General features: G+C 45.2%; 1 long non-coding RNA gene across 1 annotated transcript; it reads right to left on the reverse strand.

Annotated features, from left to right (window-relative positions):
- Window positions 1-15,711: 15,711 nt before the first annotated feature.
- Window positions 15,712-20,231, reverse strand: LOC115162592 (uncharacterized). The gene is made up of 2 exons (XR_003869585.1): window positions 20,010-20,231; window positions 15,712-15,746 (listed from the first exon to the last, which is right to left on the reverse strand). It is a non-coding gene; the product is annotated as an uncharacterized LOC115162592 (long non-coding RNA).
- Between the last annotated feature and the right edge of the window lie 95 nt (window positions 20,232-20,326).

A 20,326-nucleotide genomic window follows, 5' to 3' on the forward strand; every position in this document is an offset into this window, starting at 1 on the left:
TAATGCTTTCCTCTTGTTCTCCTAACGTACATGCATTCTTGAGCCATGATTAAGGGACGTATGTACTGGCCGCCCGCAGGCTTGTTTGCTTTTTGAAACTGGTTTGTCGGATACACTTTAGAGACACTTGTCATTAACACCAACGTTCATGCATTCCTCTGGAGATGGTGGGCATCGCCCACGCATGATAAGGAACTGACAACCGTGGATGAGTGACTTACATATAGTTAGTTATACATGAGAAAATATAAATAATATGGAGAACACACGTACACCAGAGACATGCACACATTCATGCACACACACACACACACACACACACACACACACACACAATGTACGTCACAGGTCATGACAATCACATGCTTTATTTCCCAAACATACCGAATAAAACACAATATGTCACCCCCCAAAGATTATGTGAAATAATAGATGCTCTGAAATCTGGTTTCTCCCTCTTGTAAATGAGAGGACTCCCACACATCTCCACTGATCCCAACACTTTACGTTGACACTGCATCTGTCAAGCGCATAAGACCAACACCAACACCTCATCCACAACCATGACCCTGCGAGTCACAGCTTCAACTAGGGCTAAAGAAATGACACAACCCTTCTCCAGCCCTCCCAATCAAATCCCCAGTCATAAAACCACCTGCAGCTTGCCTCTAACCTCAACCAGGAGGAAGTTGTTAGCATTCGAAGCTAATACAATGACAGGATATTGGAGGATTTTGGGGATTGGTGGATTGATCCATCCTTAGCCTAAGCCCCTGGAGGCTGCCATAGGCATGTGCTGTAGAAATTCCAACGGTTATTATAGGTGGGCGGATACAGGTGGTGAACTGAACTGGTCTGTCCACTATGCAGTATGAATGACCCTCTAAGGCCCCGGGTAGGATGCACCCTCTCCCCTTTGGCGCATAGCCCCAGGACCCCAACCCACCCACCCACAAACTCATATATGCACACACACACACCAGGTCTCAGTACGGAGACCAAGGCTCAAAGCTCCTCCTGGCTCTATGGAGATCAATGCCTGTGCTGTGCACCTGTAAACAACCTCTGGAGAATGTCTTATGCCGTCTATTATCTCTCACCGGGATACATATCTGTGATCCATAATGACATGTTCCATTTGGGGCATTCATATAACTCATGTTAAGTGGCGATATAGTTTGACAGGTGTGATTTGCTCAGGGGGAACGGCTTTGAAGTTTTGGAGGGAGATATTTGCATCGCAGGAGGCTGCTGAGGGGAGGAAAGCTCATAATAAAGGCTGGAACGGAGCGAATGGAATGGCATCAAACACATGGAAACCATGTGTTGGATGTATTTGATACCACTTCACCTATTCCGCTCCAGCTATTACGTTGAGCCCCTCCTCCCAAATGAAGCTGCCACCAACCTCCTGTGATTTGCATGATGTCTTTTGTGGGTCATTTTAAGCCAACCCCATGGCTATTTCATATAGAGCAGGTATTCCCAAACTGGGGTTATGCCAAATAAAAACGTGATTCCCATTTTGTTTTATTTTATATATATATATATATATATATATATATATATATTTTTTTTTTATTATTTTTTTTATTCTTCTTCACATTTTCAAACAGTCCATTTATATTTGATCACCTGTGTAGCCTTGTTTCACTGCCAAAAATGATATTAAACCATCTAGTGGTCAGCGAAATAACAACACGATATCAAATACAGGTAGCCTCGTCAAATAATTAACATCCAATCACATTAACTCTCTCGCGGGAATTCCCCTAATGGTCTGTATGCAGCCAAACGTAGCTGCTGCTCATGTTGGTATCTGTACTGATGGTGCAAAAGCCATGACAGGGAGACATAGTGGAGTGGGTGCAAGCAGTTGCTCCCAACGCCACTTGGGTACACTGCAGCATCCACCGAGAGGCTCTTGCTGCCAAGGGAATGCCTGACAGCTTGAAAGACGTTTTGGACATTACAGTGAAAATGGTTAACAAGGCCCCTGAACTCTCATGTATTTTCTGCACTATGCAATGATATGGGCAGCGACCATGTAACGCTTTTACAACATACAGAAGTGCGCTGGTTAGGGGCAAAGTATTGACACGTTTTTTTTTTAATTGAGAGACGAGCTTAAAGTTTTCTTCACCGACCATCATTTTCGCTTGTCTGACCGCTTGCGTGATGATGAGTTTCTCACACAACTGGCCTATCTGGGGATGTTATTTCTCCCCTGAATGATCTGAATCGAGGATTATAGGGACTCTCCACAACTATATTCAATGTGCGGGACAAAATTGAGGCTATGATTAAGAAGTTGGAGCTCTTCTCTGTCTGCATTAACAAGGACAACACACAGGTCTTTCCATCATTCTATGATTTGTTTGTGTGCAAGTTCACTCAAGCATACGGACAACGTCAAATGTGATATAGCGAAGCACCTAAGTGAGCTGGGTGCGCAATTACGCAGGTACTTTCCCGAAACAGATGACACAAACAACTGGATTCGTTATCTCTTTCAAGCCCTGCCTCCAGTACACTTACCGATATCTGAACAAGAGAGCCTCATCGAAATTGCAACAAGCGGTTCTGTGAAAATTTAATTTAATCAGAAGCCACTGCCAGATTTCTGGATTGGGCTGTGCTCAGAGTATCCTGCCTTGGCAAATCGCACTGTTAAGACACTGATGCCGTTTGCAACCACGCACCTATGTGAGAGAGGATTCTCGGCCCTCACTAGCATGGAAGCTAAATACAGGCACAGACTGTGTGTGGAAAATTATTTAAGACTGACACTCACTCCAATACAACCCAACATTGCAGAGTGATCTGCATCCTTTCAAGCACACCTTTCTAATGAACCTGTGGTGAGTAAGGGTGTTTTATATCTAAGATGGTTAAATTAAGAGCAAAATTATTGATTCATATATTATTATTTGTGCCCTGGTCCTATTAGACCTCTTTGTCACTTCCTGCGAGCCGGGTTGTGACAAAAACTCACTCATTCTTATGTTTAATACATGTATCGTATAGTGTGTGTGTGGCAGGCTTACAATGATGGTATAAAACAATATTTGAGACTGCGCTGACTCTGGTACTACAGGGGGAACACAGCTGGAGGTTGAGTGTTTGAAGGGGTACAGGGCTATAAAAAGTCTGTGAACCACTGATATATAGAGGGTTACCTACTGATCATAGCATATTTGTGTTAGAGACTACGTCCGATCTGAAATCCCTGAAATTGTGGCCTTGGACTGATTCATGTAAATATCAGAAGTTTGATTTCATAAATGGATCTTATTGTAATTCTGGCTTCTCAAACTAATGCAGGCATTTTGATAATTACTGAGACTTAGTTAAAAAAGTATGTTCCATACTCTGATGTGTCTGAATGGTTCTAATGTTTATAGATCTGACAGAGCTGGCAGGGGTGGGAGTGTCACCATATTAATAAAGAACAACTACTGTGTGATTTGCTGTATGTATTACCACCTCTGTCCTCAAGCAATATGAATGTCTTGTCCTAAATGTAAGCCTTGGTAATTATCAGGTTTGAAGGTAAACCCAGATGCAGAATGTGTTGGAGTGACAATGTTTATTACAGCAACAGGGCAGGCGATAGACAGGTCAAGGCAGGCAGGGGACAATAACCAGAGTAGTGGGGGAAAGGTACAGGATGACAGGCAAGCTCAGGGTCAGGGGCAGGTAGAGTGATCAGGTGGGAGGGATCAGAGACAGGACAGGCAAGGGTCAAATCCAGGAGGGCAAGAAAAAGAGAGACTGGGAAAAAGCAGGAGCTGAGACACAAAACGCTGTTTGACTTGACAAACAAGACGAACTGGCAACAGACAAACAGAGAACACACGTATAAGTACCCAGGGGATAATGAGGAAGATGGGCGACACCTGGAGGGGGGTGGAGACAAGCACAAGGACAGGTAAAACAGATCAGGGCATGACAGTACCCCCACCCCCTTCTAGGGACGCCACCTGGCATCCTACATGGGCGCATACCTGGTTGACCGGGATGCCGGCAGTGAAAGTCGGCAATGAGTCCAGGATGTCTCTAGCAGGGACGCAGCACCACTCCTCCGGGCCATAACCCTCCCAGTCAACCAGGGCCTGAAAACCCCTGCCCCGCGGTTGAACACTTAGGAGTCGTCTCACCGTGTATGCAGGATGGCCATCGATTACACGGGGAGGAGGGCTGGGCCTGGAAACAGAAGACAAAGGGCTGTGAGACACGAGCTTAATCCTAGACACATGGAACATAGGGTGAATACGGAGGGTACGGGGTAACAAAAGACGAACAGCAGTGGAACTAAGGACCCTAGAGATGGGGAACGGGCTGATAAACCGGGGGGAGAGTTTGCGGGTTTCCACCCGAAGGGGCAAATCCCGGGTGGACAGCCATACCTTCTGCCCGAGACGATGCCGGGGAGCCGGGGTCCAATGGCGATCCGTCTGTCATTGATACCTGGAGGTGGTCTTGAGGAGGGCCGACCGTGCTCTCCTCCAGGTACGACAAACATCTGGGCAGAAGGTATGCCGACCTCCTCTTCCTGCTCAGGGAAGAGCGGGGGCTGATACCCCAGGGAACACTCAAAAGGAGATAGGCCCGTGGCAGAGCAGGGAAGGGTGATGCGGGCGTATTCGACCCACACCAGCTGCTGGCTCAAGGGGGTCGGGTTGGCGGAGACCAGGCAGCACAGGGTAGTCTCCAGATCCTAGTTGGCTCGCTCCGACTGGCCGTTGGACTGGGGGTGGAATCCGGAGGACAGGCTGGTCAACGACCCACTGAGGGTGCAGAACGCCTTCCAAAACCGAGACGAGAACTGAGGGCCCCAGTCAGAGACCCTGTCGACCGATAGTCCATGGATCCGGAAGACGTGCTGCACCAGCTGGGCCGTCTCCTTGGCAGAGGGTAGTTTGGGGAGAGGAATGAAGTGGGCGGCTTTGGAAAACCGATCCACCACAGTCAGGATGGCAGTGTTGCCGTCAGATGGGGGAAGACCCGTGACAAAGTCCAGGGAGATGTGGGTCCAGGGATGATGAGGGACAGGCAGAGGTTGGAGGAGACCAGCCGAATGCAGAGACATCAGGGACATTGGTGGGCCACCAAAAGCGTTGTCGCACAAAAGCCAGGGTCCGGCGGGAGCCCGGGTGGCAGGCCAGTCTGGAGGAGTTTCGGCTGGGGAAGCTGTGCCTCCTGAACCTGTTTCCCTATACCCCAGCTGAGTGCCGTTGCCAGGCACAAGGTGGAAAGGATGGTCTTGGGCTCCGGGGTAATAGCCATGGGGCTATAACGGCAAGACAGTGCGTCCGGCTTGACATTCTTGGATCCCGGCTGATATGAGAGGGAGAAGTTGAATCATGTGAAGAGCAGGGCCCATTTAGCTTGCCTGGAGTTGAGGCATTTGGCAGTGCGGAGCTACTCCAGATTTTTGTTGTTGGTCCAAATAATGAACGGGTGTTCCGCCCCTTCCAGCCAGTGCCTCCATTCATCCAACGCCATCTTCACTGCGAGAAGCTCACAATTTCCCACATTGTAGTTTTTCTCCATGGCGTTGAGGCGATGGGAGAAGAAGGCACAGGGATGTAGCTTCAGGTCCAGGGCAGAACGCTGGGACAGGACCATCCCCACTCCTACATCGGCCTCCACCACAAATTGACGGGAAAGGTCAGGATGAACCAGGATGGGAGCAGTGGTGAAGCGGTGTTTCAGGTCCCAGAAGGCCCAGTTAGCAGCAGGGGACCACGTGAACAGAAACTTGGGAGAGGTGAGTGCTGACAGGGGGGAAGCCAGGGTGCTGTAACCCCGGATGAAGCAGCAATAGAAGTTGGTGAATCCCAGGAAACGTTGCAGCTGCATCCTGGATATAGTCTGAGGCCAATCTACCACCACTCTCACCTTCCCGGGATCCATCTGGACACTCCCAGTGGAGATGCTGTATCCCAGAAAGGGGATGGTGGAGCAATGGTACTCACACTTCTCTGACTTAACAAACAACTGGTTCTCCAGGAGGCTTTGAAGAACCTGTCAGATGTAGAGCACATGTTCTTGGGGGAAGCGGGAGAAGACGAGGATGTCATCAATGTAGACAATGTCGAACCGATTCAACATGTCACGGAGAACATCATTTACCAGAGCCTGGAACACAGCATGGGTGTTGGTGAGGCCGAATGGCATGACCAAAAACTCATTGTGGCTGCTGGCTGTGTTGAAGGCGATCTTCCACTCATCCCCCTCCCGTGTCCGCACCAAGTGGTAGGCGTTCCAGCTTGGAAAACACGGTGGCCCCCTGGAGCGGCTCGAAGGCTGAGGAGATGAGTGGTAGCGGGTAGCGGTTCTTCACCGTTGTTATTGAATCCCTGGTAGTACCACCACAGTCAGAGGCTGGCACAAACATAGCATTGAACTAGCTGATTTCCGCCATAAGAAAATAAGAAAGTGCTCACCCAGAGGCGGCGCTCCTAGTAGCCGGGGACTTTAATGCAGGGAAACTTAAATCAGTTTTACCTAATTTCTATCAGCATGTTAAATGTGCAACCAGAAGGAAAATAACTCTGGACCACCTATACTCGACACACAGAGATGCATACAAAGCTCTCCCTCACCCTCCATTTGGCAAATCTGACCATAATTCCATCCTCCTGATTCCTGCTTACAAGCAAAATTAAAGCAGGAAGCACCAGTGACTAGAACAATAAAAAAGGGGTCAGATGAAGCAGATGCTAAGCTACAAGACTGTTTTGCTAGCACAGACAGGAATATGTCCCGGGATTCCTCCAATGGCATTGAAGAGTACACCACATCTGTCATTGGCTTTATCAATAAGTGCATCAATGACGTCATTCCCACAGTGACCGTACGTACATACCCCAACCAGAAGCTATGGATTACAGGCAGCATTCGCACTGAGCTAAAGGCTAGAGCTGCCGCTTTCTGGGAGCGGGACTCTAACCCGGAAGCTTATAAGAAATCCCGCTATGCCCCTCAAACAGGCAAAGCCTCAATACAGGACTAAGATCGAGTCGTACTACACCAGCTTTGATGCTCATTGGATGTGGAAGAGCCTGCAAACCATTACAGACTACAAAGGGAAGCACAGCTGAGTGCTGCCCAGTGACACGAGCCTACCGGATGAGCTAAACTACTTCTATGCTTGCTTTGAGGCAAATAACACTGAAACATGCATGAGAGCACCAGCTGTACTGGAAGACTGTGATCACGCTCTCCGCAGCCGATGTGAGTAAGACCTTTAGACAGGTCAACATTTACAAGGCTGCAGGGCCAGACAGATTACCAGGACGTGTATTGCGAGCATGCGCTGGTCAACTGGCAAGTGTCTTTACTGACATTTTCAACCTCTCCCTGTCTGTAATACCAACATGTTTTAAGCAGACCACCATAGTGCCTGTGCTCAAGAACACTAAGGTAACCTGGCTAAATGACTACCTACCAGTAGCACTCACGTCTGTAGCCATGAAGTGCTTTGAAAGGCTGGTCATGGCTCACATCAACACCATCATCCCAGAAACCCTAGCCCCACTCCAATTTGCATACTGCCCCAACAGATCCACAGATGATGCAGGGGGGGGGGGGGGGGCTCCCAAGAAGGTGGAGTAATCGATGAGACGACGCTAATAATGCCCAACTAACTTTAATGGGATTGCCCTCCCTCGGCCATCCCAATTGCTCTCTGCAAATTGTCTGACTTGCAAAATCTGAATTACTAATATAGGGGGATCTTAACCTGAATTGGTTGATGCCAGTATCAGATCAACTGATCAACAAAGAGACATTTTAAAACTTTCAATGAGCAACATTTTCTGTATTACTTGGGGTTGTATGATTGGGAGGGTGTGTCCTCTAGTTCTGATTTCGGATCAGGCCCCTAAATGTTTTACCGCTCTGTTTAACTCTATTGCAGTTAAGTGTGACCCATATAAGAGATTAAGGGTAAAGGACAGATCTAACCAATGCTTCACGCATGAATTGTCTGAAAGATTTCATGAAAATAATCGCAGTTGAGGCTAAGGCTAGATTGACTGATTCTACCTCTGATTAGCAGTCCTTCAGACATTTGAGAAATCAAATCGAATTCTATTTATCACATGCGCGGAAAACAACAGCTGTAGACCTTACCGTGACATGCTTACTTACAAGCCCTTAAGAGGTTTTAAGGATTGGCCCCTTTTTTTCAACTTTCACCTAAAATGACATACCCAAATCTAACTGCCTGTAGCTCAGGCCCTGAAGCAAGGATATGCATATTCTTGGTACCATTTGAAAGGAACTTGAAGTTTGTGGAACTGTGAAAGGAATGTAGGTTATTAGATCTGGTAAAAGATAAAACAAATTTAAAAAAACATTTTTTTGTATTTTCTTGTACCATCATCTTTGAAATGTAAGAGAAAGGCCATATTGTATTGTTCTAACCCAGAATAGAAATTAACCAACAATGCAAAAAATGTTTTAAAGAACATATTTATAAAAAAACAAACAAAAAAATACGAAAGTAAGAAAAAAATGAACACAAAATAACGAGGCTATATACAGGGGGTACTGGTACGCAGTCAATGTGAGGGGGTACAGGTTAGTCGATGTAATTGAGGTAATATGTAAATGTGGGTAGGGGTATTTATTGATAAGCTGTATGCATTGATAATAAACAACGAGTAGCAGCAGCATAAAAAAGGGGGTCAATGTTATGGCTGTCGAAGAGAGGGGACCAAAGCGCAGCGTGGTAAGTGTTCATTATATTTATTAAACAATGAAAACACTAGAACAAAGAAACAAACCGAAAAGCCAAACAGTTCCGTCAGGTAACGAAATACAAAACAGAAAATAACTACCCACAAAACACAGGTGGGAAAAGGCTGCCTAAGTATGATTCCTAATCAGAGACAACGATAGACATCTGCCTCTGATTAGGAACCATACTCGGCCCAACACAAAGACATATACAAAACATAGAATGCCCCCCCCACACCCTGACCTAACAAAATAAACCGCCTCTCTCAGGTCAGGGGGTGACAGTACCCCCCCAAAGGTGCGGACTCCGGCCGCAAACCTGAACCTATAGGGGAGGGTCCCGGGTGGGCATCTATACTTGGCGGCGTCTCTGGTTCGGGGCATAGCCCCCACACCGCCCGCTGATCCCCCCGCTTCTGTGTCGCCGGAGGAACATCAACGGGGGCTCTGAACTGCCGACCGCCGCTGAAGACTCTGGGCTGCAGACCGCCGCTGAAGACTCTGGGCTGCAGACCGTCTCAGGAGGTTCCGGGCTGCAGGCTTTCTCAGGAGGTTCCGGGCTGGGGAGCGTCTCAGGAGGTTCCGGGCTGGGGAGCATCTCAGGAGGTTCCGAGCTGGGGAGCGTCGCTGGAGGCTCCGGACTGGGGAGCGTCGCTGGAGGCTCCGGACTGGGAAGCGTCGCTGGAGGCTCCGAACTGGGGAGCGTCGCTGGAGGCTCCGGACTGGGGAGCGTCGCTGGAGGCTCCGGACTGGGGAGCGTCGCTGGAGGCTCCGGACAGGGGACCGTCGCTGCAGGCTCCGTGCCATGGATCGTCGCTACAGGTTCCGCGCCATGGATTATCACTGAAGGCTTCGTGCCATGGATCATCTCTACAGGCTCCGGGCCATGGATCATCCCTACAGGCTTCTTGCCATGGATTATCCCTACAGGCTCCGGGCCATGGATTATCACTGGAGGCTTCGTGCCATGGATCATCCCTATAGGCTCCGGGCCATGGATCATCACTGGAGGCTCCGTGCCATGGATCATCCCTACAGGCTCCGGGCCATGGATCATCACTGGAGGCTTCGTGCCATGGATTATCACTGGAGGCTCCGGACCATGGATTATCACTGGAGGCTTCGTGCCATGGATCATCACTACAGGCTCGGGGCCATGGATCATCACTGGAGGCTTCGTACGTGGAGCTGGAACCGGTCTCACCGGACTGGGGAGACGCACAGGAGACTGGGTGTGCAGAGCAGGCACAGGGTATACTGGGCGGTGGAGGCGCACTGGAGGTCTGGAGCTTAGGTCTGGCACAACCCATCCTGGCTGGATGTTTAATTTAGCCCGGCAAGGGCGGAGCGCTGGCACAGGACGAACTGCTTTGTGCTGGTGAACGGGGGGTACCGTGCGTAGAGCTGGCGCAGGATAACCTGGGCCGAAGAGACGCACTGGAGAACAGGAACACTGAGCCGGCAACAGTGAGGAGCTTGCACCGAGCGCACCGGGCTGTGAGTGCGCACTGGCGACACATCACCGCATAACACGGTGCTTGCTCGGTCACTCGCTCCCCATGGTAAGCACGGGGAGTTGGCTCGGGTCTCAACCCCGACTTCGCCAATCTCCCCGTGTCCCCAAAATGTTTTTTTTTGCCGCTGCCTCTCGGGCTTCCGTTGTTGCCATGCTTGTTCCTCATAGTATCGCCGTTCTGCTTTCGCTGCCTCTATCTCCTCTTGCGGACGGCGATACTCCCCAGGCCTTGTCCAGGGTCCTGCCCCATCCAGGATTTCCTCCCAGGTCCAGTCCTCCTGACCATGCTGCTTGGTCCTTTGGTGGTGGGTAGTTCTGTTACGGCTGTCGTAGAGAGGGGACCAAAGCGCAGTGTGGTTAGTGTTCATTATATTTATTCAACAATGAAAACACTAGACCAAAGAAACAAACCGAAAAGCCAAACAGTTCCGTCAGGTAACGAAATACAAAACAGAAAATAACTACCCACAAAACACAGGTGGGAAAAGGCTGCCTAAGTATGATTCCTAATCAGAGACAACGATAGACAGCTGCCTCTGATTAGGAACCATACTCAGCCCAACACAAAGATATACAAAACATAGAATGCCCACCCCACACCCTGACCTAACAAAATAGAGAAATAAACCGTCTCTCTCAGGTCAGGGAGTGACAGTCAATGCAAATAGTCTGGGTAGCCAACTGATTAGCAGTCTTATGGCTTGGTGGTAGAAGCTATTAACTTCTGTGGGCTACGTGGGACGCTAGGGTGGCAAATTCAAAAACAACAAAATGTCATAATTCAACTTTCTCAAACATACAACTATTTTACACCATTTTAAAGATACACTTTTCCTTGATGTAACCACATTGTCCGATTTCAAAAAGGCTTTACAGTGAAAGCAAAACATTAGATTATGTTAGGAGAGTACATAGACCAAAATAATCACACAGCCATTTTCAAAGCAAGGACATGTGTCAATAAAACCCAAAACACAGCTAAATAAAGCACTAACCTTTGACGATCTTCATCAGATGACACTCCTAGGACATTATGTTACACAATAGATGTATGTTTTGTTCAATAAAGTTCATATTTATATCCAAAAACAGCATTTTACATTGGCGCGTGATGTTCAGAAAATGTGTTCTCACCAAAACTCCCGGTGAATGTGCACATCAATTTACAAAAATACTCATCATAAACGTTGACAAAATATATAACAATTATTTAAAGAATTATAGATAGACTACTCCTGGATGCAACCGCTGTGTCAGATTTTAAAATAGCTTTACGGAGAAAGCACATTTTTCAATATTCTGAGTACATAGCTCAGCCATCACGGCGAGCTATACAGACACCTGCCAAGTTCGTGGCAACCTAAACTCAGAATTAGTATTAGAAATATTCTCTTACCTTTGCTGATCTTTGTCAGAATGCACTCCCAGGACTGCTACTTCCACAAGAAATGTTGTTTTTGTTCGAAATAATCCATATTTATGTACAAATAACTCCGTTTTGTTCATGCATACAGATCACTTATCCAAAGGCATAATGCGCGAGCGCGGAACCAGAGACGAAAAGTCAAAATGTTCCATTACCGTACTTAGAAGCATGTCAAACGCTGTTTAAAATCAATCTTTATGGTATTTTTTACGTAAAATTGCGATAATATTCCAACCGGACAATAGCATATTCATTCAAGAAGAAAAAGAAGGAACGGCGCACTTGCGTGACCGCGCATATCCAATACCTTTGTTGCCAGGCAGTCCACTCAGAAACTGAGCTCCTATTATCTGCCCAGTAACAGGAGAAGGCTCAAACCACTTTCTGAAGGCTTTAGACAGCCAATGGAAGCCTTAGGAAGTGCAACGTAACCCCACGGATACTGTAGTGTCGAAAGGGACTAGAAAGAAGAACTACAATTCTCAGATCCTCCACTTCCTGGATGACTTTTTCTCATGTTTTTGCCTGCCATATGAGTTCTGTTATACTCACAGACACCATTCAAACACTTTTAGAAACTTCAGAGTGTTTTCTATCCAAATCTACTAATTATATGCATATTCTAGTTTCTGGGCCAGAGTAGTAACCTGTTAAAATTGGGTACGTTTTTCATCTGGCCGTGAAAATACTGCCCCCTAGCCCAGACAGGTTAATGATCCTTTTGGACCTAGACTTGGTGCTCTGGTACCACTTGCCGTGCGGTAGCAGAGAGAACAGTCTATGACTAGGGTGGCTGGAGTCTTCAACACCTTTTAGGGCTTTCCTCTGACACCGCCTGGTATAGAGGTCCTGGATGGCAGGAAGCTTGGCCCCAGCGATGTACTGGGCCGTACGCATTACCCTTTGTAGCGTCTTGCAATTGGATGCAGAGCAGTTGCCATTCCAAGCGGTGATGCAACCAGTCAGAATGCTCTTGACCTGCTCCACTACAGTCCCATCAATGTGAAAGGGGGTGTGCTCGGCCCTCCTTTTCCTGTAGTCCACAATCAGCTCTTTTGTCTTGCTCATGTTGAGGGAGATGTTATTGTCCTGGCACCACACTGCCAGGTCTTTGACCTCCTCCCTAAATGCTGTCTCATTGTTGTGTCACCGGCAAACTTAATGATGGTGTTGGAGTCATGCGTGGCCATCGTGGGTGAACAGGGAGTATAGGAGGGGACTAAGCATGCATCCGAGGCCCCCCCTTGTCTTACCAGAGGTTGATGTTCTTGCCAATGCACAGAAAAGCCAGCCAACTGTATATTATCCATGTCGGTGAATCATAAGATATTACAGTTTTTAAGGTCCCGTTGGCAGGATAGTCCCGAACGGAGCTCATCCAGTTTATTCTCCAGTGGTTGCAAATTTGCCAGTAGGACGGATGGTAAAGGCGGATTATTCACTCGCCAACAAATTCTCACCAAGCACCAGGATCTGCGCCCCCTGTATCGGCGTCTCCTCTTCATGTGAATGACAGGGATTTGGGCCTGGTCCAGGAGGAGCCGTAAATCTTTTGTCTCCGATTCGTTAAAAAAAGGTATTTTCGGTCATGATTATTATTATTATTTTTATTTAACCATTATTTAACTAGGCAAGTCAGTTGAGAACAAATTCTTATTTACAACGACGGCCAACCGGAGAACAGAGACGGTGGCAGAAACATTATGTACAACAAAAGTTCCAAACAGCACAAAAATACACACAGAATAGCACAATTAGTCATACCCTCCGGCGCCATTATTAGATTGCTTTTCTATCCAGAGGAAGACATCTAAGTCAACTTACTTCTTGAATTGTGTATCTGAGAGTGGTGGAAATCCAGCTAAATTCTGGAAAGTGGTCAAATCTATGAGAAAAAATGACACCCCGTCATTGCCCCAGCAGGTTATGACAGCCTCTGGTCCCATAACAGACAACAATTACATTTGTGATGCTTTTAATAACCCTTTTCCGAGAGGGGGTCTTTTATTCACTGCTAGACAGATAGCAGAGAATGATGCACTTCCAGGCACTTACTCTTTTTTTAAAATTTGAACCATTTTATGTCAATGACGTATTAAAAAACATCCACAGGAACTGATTCGCTTGATCCCCTTCTACTGCAGCTTTCTGTCCCCCTATTGTAAAACCTTTGACCCACATTGTTTATTTAACAATTGCTTCTGGTGCTATCCCTAAGCGCATGTCCTCCCCCTTTACAAAGTGGAGATCCATCTCACCTAGATCAAGACCTCCCAATTTCTAAAGGATCTTGCCTTGCAAAAATATTAGAATCACTGGCAAACACTCATCTAAGAACTATTTTAACTTCAAATGATATTCTTAATGTGTACCAGTCTGGTTTTAGACCTGGACATAGCACCGTTTCAGCAGCTACGCTTGTCTTAAATTATAAATTAAATTGCTTAGATCATAGGAATCACTGTGGTGTCATATTTATAGACCTATCCAAGGCCTTTAATACTGTCAACCATCCCCTACTCATTCAAATGGGGCTCGACCAGGCATCTTGCAAGTGGTTTGGGGAATATATGTCAGACAGGATGCAATGTGTGCTTTTTGATGGTGTCAAATCAAGTTATTGAGATGTTACTAAAGGTGTTCTGCAGGGGTCAATTTTGGGACCTGTCCTCTTTACTATGTATATACATTGTATTCGGAAAGTATTCAGACCCCTTGATTTTTTCCACATTTTGCCAAACTGAGCAATCAGGGGAGAAGGGCCTAAGTCAGGGAGATGTGTCGCGCTGCATGAGTGTAATGCTCGGGTGTAGTGGGAGAGGAATCAAACGCAGGAAGCAGCGATATAGGGTAGTGGCTTTTAATGAGCCAAATGGCGAAAACACAAGCCACCCCAGACAGCGATGAGAGCGCACATAAAACCAAGTGCCCCAAACACAGGGGAAAACACAGTCGGCGCAAAAACCACGCATTAGCGCAAAAACACAATCAGCGTGTACACAAGCAAACAACAGAGAAACAATCCCGCACAAAGAGCAGGCGAGCCAGCTAGCTTATATAGCCCAGCTAATCAACCCAACTAAGGACAGGTGGAAACAATAACAGAAAGGGGGAAAACAAAAAAGGAATCAGTGGCAGCTAGTAGGCCGCTGACGACGACCGCCGAACGCCACCCGAGCAGGAGGGGGCGCCACCTTCGGTGGGAGTCGTGACAATGAGGCAAATCAAAAGGTTGGCTGGTCCTCATTAAAGTCCCGTTGATCCCTTCATTACTCCCTTTTTGATTACAAAGCTCTACTACACACGCTTTCGACCTACCTCACTTCACTGTTAAAATGTCTAAATATCAGACAGCAAACACTTTCACAGGGATGGTTAACTCTTAAGGTTCCACTAGTACGTACCGATCTAGGGAAATCCTCCTTCAGTTTTAGTGACCCCCCCACACCAATTTGTTGTATTGTTGTCCTCAGGGAACCATTGTAAATGAGACCCTGGTGTCAATGGGTTCCCCTGAATAAATTAAAGTAAAATAAAATACATTAGAACAAGTGAAAAATTGACATGGGTCATGTGAAAATGTATTTATAGAAACACTCTCTCTGGTACATATTGATAAAATCGAGTCATAACTATACATTTAACTATGCATGCATCGAGTCATAAATATGCATACATAAATATGCACCTCTCTAACTACCCACCCAACCATCCATTCACATGGGCTTTAGGATTTGCTGTGGAAAGGGGGCATATAAAGTCCTGAAAGCCAAGGCAATCTTTTCCAAATTGTCAAATGTTGCCAGTGCAAGGAAATACGTCACTGCAATGGCCCTGTGTATTGTTCTCAAAATGTCACAATAAATATGTGATTACCTAAGAAGCATTACCCATATTGAGAATAGGATGGGACAGATGATGAATCCAGTCCATCAAAATATGCAGCTACCTACCTAAGGGTTGTCTGGATGATGTAACATCTGGGCTCTTTCTAGTAGAGATGGTATCTTTTATTTTCATTTATATTTCTTCAGCTGTGTTGTTTTCTAGTCTCTGCATTGATATGAAAAGACAAGGATTACTGACATTTTTTCATCCATATCAGTATCCCAATTACACTGGGATACATATCTGGCAGGCTATGTATCCTGCTGTGGAAACCCAAAAAATATTTCATCCATGTGAATATGCCAATTTTAGTGTTTTGTGTTTGTTATTCACTGTGTCTCATAGCATCATTGTCACGGGCTTTGTCGATCATTGTCAATACTGGCTTACATGTCCCCAATGACTGGGAGAGTCTATGGGCAATTTCTGTGTAAAAACTCTGCTTTCTATGCAAAGTGATAGTACACTTCAAACTGCAAATTGACAACGTATGACATCATCCCCATGTGAGCGAATAGCCTTCCTATGTTCTTGTTGTGCTAAACCCAAAACACAGGGTAGTTTTGATTATTAGTATAAATAATTGTTTGCTTCAGAGGTGTAATTATCACTTAAACACATCCATTTTTTTTATTTGTCTGTTCATTATGCATTTATAATGGTTTTCAGCTACTCAAGTTAAGGAGGATACTTTCAATGATCAAATAGTCTACAAAATAAGGACCAGGACAATAAACCATGTAGCTTCACTCCCTCTACTGGATAAAACAAATACTGAAGATATTGTGTGTGGTTGAGGATGACAATGTTCAGTTCTTTTTTTCCTCCTTTTTTTGTGAGCAGCTTTTCACTTTATTGGCTTTTTTCAATGGGGGGGGTTACAGTTTTAAGTCAAAGAAACGGCTACAAAGATAACCCCAAACCATTCCCTCCCTCACTCCCTATCCACATCCCCGACCTGATGAAAGCATGCCTCCCACCATTTCTCATCTCACCCAGAAACCGAGGTTGCCCATCAGTCCCCATCCCACACATTCATTCTCGCTGTCAATAATTATAATGTGATAACTTCCAATTGTAACTGTATCCACTTGTTAAATGGGAGAGAGTGAGGTGGTTGCCATCTTAGAGGCAAAAACAATTTGCAGTAGTGCTGCCTACCAGCAGTAATCTTCTCTGATTGATTGAGAGATTCAAGGAGATGTCATCATTAAGTAACATAAGCATTGAATATTTAAGTACATACAGTTGAAGTCGGAAGTTTACATAAACTTAGGTTTGAGTCATTAAAACTTTTCAACCACTCCACAAATGTCTTGTTAACAAACTATAGTTTTGGCAAGTCGGTTAGGACATCTACTTTGTGCATGACACAAGTAATTTTTCCAACAATGGTTTACAGACAGATTAATTCACTTAAAATTCACTGTATAACAATTCCAGAAGTTTACATACAGTAAGTTGACTGTCTTTAAACAGCTTGGAAAATTCCAGAAAATGATGTCATGGCTTTAGAAGCTTCTGATAGGCTAATTGACATAATTTGAGTCAATTGGAGGTGTACCTCTGGATGTATTTCAAGGCCTACCTTCAAACTCAGTGCCTCTTTGCTTGACATCATGGGAAAATCAAGATATCAGCCAAGACCTCAGAATTTTTTTTGTAGACCTCCACAAGTCTGCTTCATCCTTGGGAGCAATTTCCAAACACCTGAAGGTACCACGTTCATCTGTACAAACAATAGTACGCAAGTATAATCACCATGGGACCACGCAGCCGTCATACCACTCAGGAAGGAGATGTGTTGTCTCCTAGAGATGAACGTACTTTTGTGCGAAAAGTGCATATCAATCAAAAGAACAACCGCAAAGGACCTTGTGAAGATGCTGGAGAAAACAGGTGCAAAAGTATCTATATCCACAGTAAAACGAGTCCTATATCGACATAACCTGAAAGGCCGCTCAGCAAGGAAGAAGCCACTGCTCCAAACCCGCCATAAAAAAGCCAGACTACGGTTTGCAACTGCACATGGGGACAAAGATCGTACTTTTTGGAGAAATGTCCTCTGCTCTGATGAAACAAAAATCGAACTGTTTGGCCATAATGACCATCGTTATGTTTGGAGGAAAAAGGGGGATGCTTGCAAGCCGAAGAACACCATCCCAACCGTGAAGCATCATGTTGTGGGGGTGCTTTGCTGCAGGAGGGACTGGTGCACTTCACAAAATAGACAGCATCACGAGGAGGGGGAAATGATGTGGATATATTGAAGCAACATCTCAAGACATCAATCAAGAAGTTAAAGCTTGGTCGCAAATGGGTCTTCCAAATGGACAATGACCCCAAGCATACTTCCAAAGTTGTGGCAAAATGCCTTAAGGACAACAAAGTCAAGGTATTGGAGTGGCCATCACAAAGCCCTGACCTCAATCCCATAGATAATTTGTGGGCAGAACTGAAAAAGCGTGTGCGAGCAAGGAGGCCTACAAACCTGACTCAGTTAAACCAGCTCTGTCAGGAGGAATGGGCAAAAATTCACGCAACTTATTGTGGGAAGCTTGTAGAAGGCTACCTGGAACATTTGACCCAAGTTAAACAATTTAAATGCAATGCTACCAAATACTAATTGAGTGTATGTAAACTTCTGACCCACTGGGAATGTGATGAAATAAATAAAAGCTGAAATACATCATTCTCTCAAGTATTATTCTGACATTTCACATTCTTAAAATAAAGCGGTGATCCTAACTGACCTAAGACAGGGAATGCTTACTAGGATTAAATGTCAGGAATTGTGAAAAACTGAGTTTAAATGTATTTGCCTAAGGTGTATGTAAACTTCCGACTTCAACTGTACATTTCTCAATTCATTTTGTAACTTTGCCCCAGAAATATTTTACTGCGCTCCCACATCATATGAAGGAATATGCCTACCTGATTTAGGGGACTCACGCAGTTGGGAGTTGTGTGACCAATCATAGGATCAAATAATAGTTTACATTGTTTAAGGGACATATCAGTGAAGACCACCTTTCCAGGGCAAAAGGAGGCACCATATTTCTCTTTATACTCAGCCAGGGAGAAGAATAATTATGTCTAAACCATTTTAGGATGGGGCAAAATGCTAGTGGCTGGAAATACAATTTAAAGTTTGGTATGGATAGTCCACCTACGTCTTTCCCTCTTTGTACATTTGTTAATTTTATCCGGGATCGTTTACCTTATATACATTTTGAAACCACACTATGAATTTTATCCCAATAGGCAAAAGGGGGGGGCCATGGGAAACATTGAACTACAGAAATTCAGCCGTGGCAATATAACAGATATTCTGCCGGTTAAAGCAGCTGGGACATTATTCCATCTACTGAGGTTGGATTGAATAGATTTATTTTCTGAAAAATCAAATATAGGTTACAACATGAATGTAATCTATTTGCTTATTCACCACAAATAATACACCCTCACATTAAACTCCCGCCTGTGTGGCTGCCTGCCTGTCTGTCTGTCTGTCTGAGATTCTGAATCTTATCATAAATGTGACATGAGTAGCCTACTGTATCGCCATCATTCATTGTTTTAGTGCTACTTTACCATGGCTTTTCTCAAATCCCCTGACAATGTATGTTTACTGAACACACATCATATAGAACAGGTGGACTGGCGTGATCCCTGTGTGCTCTTAAAACAGAGGACACAAATAGTTTTATCCTCTGTCATCAGCAGGCACAACACACCCTCCCCCCTGACCTGCCTTATTAAAGCTACAATAGCAGGGAATGTGTATGGAACCTGTAGCTTTGACGCAATGCAGGGCCTGTCAAATGCCTGTAGGAGTGTATGACACAAAAGGAAAGCATTTGTTTCATTCAGCAAAGTTAGAGATGACTGATGGCATAAGATTATCATTATCTTTCTCCATTTACCACCCAGTTTTTAATAATAGCTACCATGGAAAAGTACAACGCACAGGCAGAACATACTGCAGTATCATACCATTACAAGTCACAGGTATGTTGTGTGTGGATAGAAGAATTGGGATACAACTTTATGAACCTCTGGTTTGATAGGGTTTAGCTTTGGTGTTGGTGTAGTGGTTATTTGTCATAATTTGTTCTCCCATATTGATGAATATGGTTTTTATATAGGTAAAAACCTGGAGTAATTCATACTGTATATAATAAATGCACCTGCCTTCATTTAGGTCTATGGTAGCTCTCAAAAACCCAAGTGGGGTATACCCAGTTTACAGCCGCCTCCCCTTTGGTTCTCAGTTGATGTTACTGATTACAGCTGGTTTTGTTTAATCTCGACGCTCTGTCTAAACGCAAATACACTTCACTTGCGATACGGTTTTGGAAACGTTTGGAACTAACTTTTCATATAAGCGAGAAAATCTTTAAAATACAAAAGATACAGTACACTTACTGAGCACAGTTAAGCAAAGTTGCACCCGTCTGTTTATCTTGAGGCAAGTTAGCTGAAGTCTACGCCTCTTCATAAGAGATTGGTTAACAGTAATACTCCTAGTAGAAGCGGGAATTAGGGTAAGGATTCTTCAATGAAGAGTATGTTGTCATTCTACAAGAGACGACTAGTTTTCATGCACATTTCTTCACTTGAGAAATACTGCACCAAACATCTTGGTTAGATGTAAAATTGCGCAACTAAGACCTCCTCGGGAAAAAAACCGTAAAATTATATACTGTATATGATTTATCTTCGATTAATTCGTACTATTTTGA

The sequence above is a fragment of the Salmo trutta genome, chromosome 25 (assembly GCF_901001165.1).
Source record: "Salmo trutta chromosome 25, fSalTru1.1, whole genome shotgun sequence".
NCBI classification, from domain to species: Eukaryota; Metazoa; Chordata; class Actinopteri; order Salmoniformes; family Salmonidae; genus Salmo; species Salmo trutta.